The following is a 3,858-nucleotide window of genomic DNA, read 5'->3' as shown; positions in this document are numbered from 1 at the left end:
GAACCTGGTGAGGTGGCGTACGCTAGGCGTGACCTGAGTGTAGCCCCCGTGCCCATCCCCCTCGTGCAAATCTCCCAAGGGCAAAGCAGCGCGGTGAGGCTGAGCACCGAGCCTGGTGGCTCCCTGAGGTTAACACAACCGTGAGGCCACCCTCAGTTGTTTATCACCAGCGCGGAGCATGGCGCTTCCGCTCTTGCACAGGCATAGCCACTCCTCCACCGTGTCGACTGCCAGCACGGTGCATGGTTCTTGCACTGGTACCTGGGTGGCAGCCTGTAACGACCCGAGACTGATGCTTCAGACGCCTCCCAAATTTTGTTTCGTTTTCGAGTGTGTTTTATTTGTTTGTTGCATTTCATCATCGCATCATCCGCGTTGCATCCGCATGTTTTCATAAAACATGTAGTCCTTTGCAGTTGTCGCTTCTTCCTCGTCTCCGTTGATGTTCGTCAGGTCTCTTTGTCTTTTTCGGCCTCTCTCATACCCCCTCTCGTGCGCGTCCAAAAACTGCTCTGAACCTGAAGCGGGCTGTCGTGATCGATGGGTCCGGATCATCCCAAACATCCCTAATAAATCTTTGGTTCTATGTTAGACTCCCCTAGCCTATTTTTCTCAAATAGTCTGATTATGATCGGAGGGCCCGAGTAGCCCCTAAGCTAATCTACTTGCTATATAAGTAAACCAAACCCTAAAATCTAGGGAGATGTCCCATCCATCCTGTCTTGTGCCGCCACTCTAGCAAATCCCTCTCGGGATCTCCCCTGCCAGATCCGATCCAGCCAACCACCCACAGCTATCTCCCTCCTTGATTTCATCCTCGACCCAATCCCCTCGCAGCCAGTCCCCTCCTTCCTGATTTTTCAGCGCCGCCCAATCGCCGCAGCCATCCATCAATCCGATCCAGGCGTAGCTCACTCCGAGCTTCTCTGCTCGCTCGTCCCTGAGCAACTCGCTCCATCAGCTCCGCCTCCTCGAGCACCAGGACCCCCACGGCCGGTCTTTTCGAGTTCGTCGTCACCGGCCACCCAAGCACCAGCAGCAGCGTCGGACCTCTCTGCCTCCCTCTCCCATTCTTGCTTCCTCGTTCCCTTGCTGCTTCTTCTCTGCTCCCTCAGACTCATCTCGCAGGTCTATCTGGTTTAGGAACCAAAGCACCCTGTGCCTACTCGCCTTGACGCCATGCATGCCCGCCCGAGCCCCGCCGGCCACAAGTCGCCGTCAGAGCTGTTGTCTCCGCCCGTTTCCCTGTCGTCCTCGACCGCCCCTCAGCTCCGTCTGCATCGTCGTTGCCCGGATTCGGCGCCGGCCAGCCGGATCCGTCCCGTCCCCACCTCCCCTGCCTTCCCTGTAGCCTGCCTCCAATCCCCTTCATGTCCCGCGCCGCCACGCTGGCACGACCGTGTTGACCATCGGTCGTCGCCAGGAGAAGACGACCGCACGAGCTCGCCCGCTCCCATTCACCTTCTAGGCCACATCGCCGCGCCAAGGCCAGCCTCCTCTGCCTCCTGGTCTGGGCCTTGGCCCATGGTGAGCTGCCCACCTAGTTCCTATTCTTGTTGGGCCCGTGTTTAGATTCGGCCCGATGCATTTTTTTCCTTTGGACAATTTTAGCTATTTATCCAGAGAGTGCAGTTTTGTAGAAAAACCCTCCACATTCATGCATATCATAACCCACCAACCATGCATCGGATTAAAATGATTTAAACATGTAAAATGCTTAGAATTTCATCTAGTTTCACAATATGCCACTTTCATCCATGTTTAAAATGTTTAAACTGTTGTTTGCATTAATTTGCTAAATGACATGTTAAAATGGTTTATTTCATAACTAAATAACCGTAGCTCTGAATTAAATAAACTTTATATGTAAATGGTGTAGAAAAATGTATAGATTAATATGGTGACATTAATTTGCATGTTTAACAACTCTAAAATATGGTTTAGGGAAGAACAGTACCAAATTCGAAATATGCATCTGGGTTTTTTCCGGAATTTTTGTTTGTTGTTCCGGCCTCATTTAAACTTGCCTAGCTGGGTAGTTTTATCATGCTTCACCTCTTACCATGTTTAAACACATTTAATATTGTTGAGTACCTAAACAAGAATGAACTAAATATTTGATGTGGTGTAGCTCCACTTAATTTGTATTTTTGTTTGTTGCACTTTGCCATGCCATGTCTCATTAAACCGGACATGCATCATGCCATGATTATGCTTGTTGGTTTACCATGTTGTTTGCTTCTTTCCAGTGTTGCTTCTTCTTGATATTTCCGGTTAAGTTGCGATTGTGGAGACCCGTTCGACTACATAGGTTCGCCTACTTTATGGATTCGGTCTTCTTCTTAGCGGGATTTCACGCAAGATGACCGTCACCTTGGATCTCGGTACTATCTTTGCTATGCTAGTTGTCTCGATGCTATTGCTATGTCGCGCTACCCACCACTTGTTTCATAAGCCTCCCAAATTGCCATGATAGCCTCTAACCTTTTTCCACCATCCAAGCGAAATGTTGTTTTGGCTATGTTACCGCTTTGCTCAGCCCCTCTTATAGCGTTGCTTATTGCAGGTGCAGTTGCAGGTTGTTCCATGTTGGGAGATGGATATCATGGGATGTGTCACAATATATCTTATTTAATTAATGTATCTATATACTTGGTAAAGGGTGGAAGGCTCGGCCTTTTGCCTGGTGTTTTGTTCCACTCTTGCCGCCCTAGTTTCCGTCATACCGGTGTTATGTTCCTTGATTTTGCTTTCCTAACACGCTGAGGGTTTATGGGCCCCTCTTGATAGTTCGCTTTCAATAAAACTCTCCAGCAAGGCCCAACATTGGTTTTATCATTTTCCTAATAACAACTAAAACTTGCATAGGGACCCGCCGGCACCAGAAGTCTCTTAATAAACCCCCCAGACCAGTGCTCCTCATGAGTGTTGGTCCACCTACCTAGCAGTCGGCGGTGTCACCTCGGGGCAACCCGATGGTATTTTGGCTACCGTCCACTTACCATAGACGGTGTTGTCTTGAGAACGAGATAAACGCGGCTCCTATCAGGGTATCGACGCACTGGGTGGTCTTGCTGGTTTTGTTTTACCATGGTCGAAATGTCTTGTGCACCGGGATCCCGAGTTTGATCGGATGTCCCGCGATGGAGGATTGTCTCCGTGGATCATGAGCTCTACATGGGATAAGTTGGGACACCCCTGCAGGGTTTAAACTTTCGAGAGTCGTGCCCGTCGTTATGTGGCAGATGGAAATTTGTTAATATCCAGTTGTAGTAGACTTGAAGTAAACTCAATTAAAATACACAAACTGCGTGTGTAACTGTGATTGTCTCTTCTAGGGTGTGTTCGAGAAGAGAACATGGTTGACTTATGTTTGACCGTAAGTACTTCAAGATCACTTCTTGGTCATTACTAGTTTGCCACCGTTGCGTAGTTCCTCATCTTATTCCTGTACTCGTAAGTTAGCCACCATACAATGCTTAGTCTCTTGCTACCACCTCACCACTTATCTATTCCACACCCATTAAGCTTTGCTAGTCTTGATACCCATGGTAATGGGATTGCTGAGTCCTCGTGGCTCGTAGATTAGTACAACAACAGTTGTAGGTACAAGTAATGCGATGATCATGACGCGAAAGGGATGCTTACTTGTTTTGGAGTTCTTCTGCTCCTTCTTCTTTGATCAAGGGATAGGTTTCGGGTCGGGGAGCCTGGGATTAGCAGGGTGGATGTCGTTCTTCTTTTTCGTTTGATTTCATCCGTAGTCGGATCCTACTCTTCTGTATGATGATCGACATGTATTGATGTATTGTTGTATTCATGCTTAAGCTTGTGGCAAGTGTAAGCCTTTATCTTTTA

At 48.4% G+C, this 3,858-nt stretch overlaps 1 long non-coding RNA gene across 1 annotated transcript; it reads left to right on the top strand.

The window, feature by feature from the left end:
- The first annotated feature begins 671 nt into the window (after positions 1-671).
- Positions 672-2,625, top strand: LOC125553884. Its single transcript, XR_007304252.1, has 3 exons — positions 672-1,527; positions 2,250-2,384; positions 2,567-2,625. It is a non-coding gene; the product is annotated as an uncharacterized LOC125553884 (long non-coding RNA).
- Positions 2,626-3,858: the final 1,233 nt, after the last annotated feature.

Source organism: Triticum urartu, chromosome 4 (assembly GCF_003073215.2).
Source record: "Triticum urartu cultivar G1812 chromosome 4, Tu2.1, whole genome shotgun sequence".
Lineage (NCBI taxonomy): Eukaryota > Viridiplantae > Streptophyta > Magnoliopsida > Poales > Poaceae > Triticum > Triticum urartu.
The sequence above is the reverse complement of the archived record's forward strand: the minus strand, read 5'-3'. Positions and strand labels throughout refer to the sequence as shown.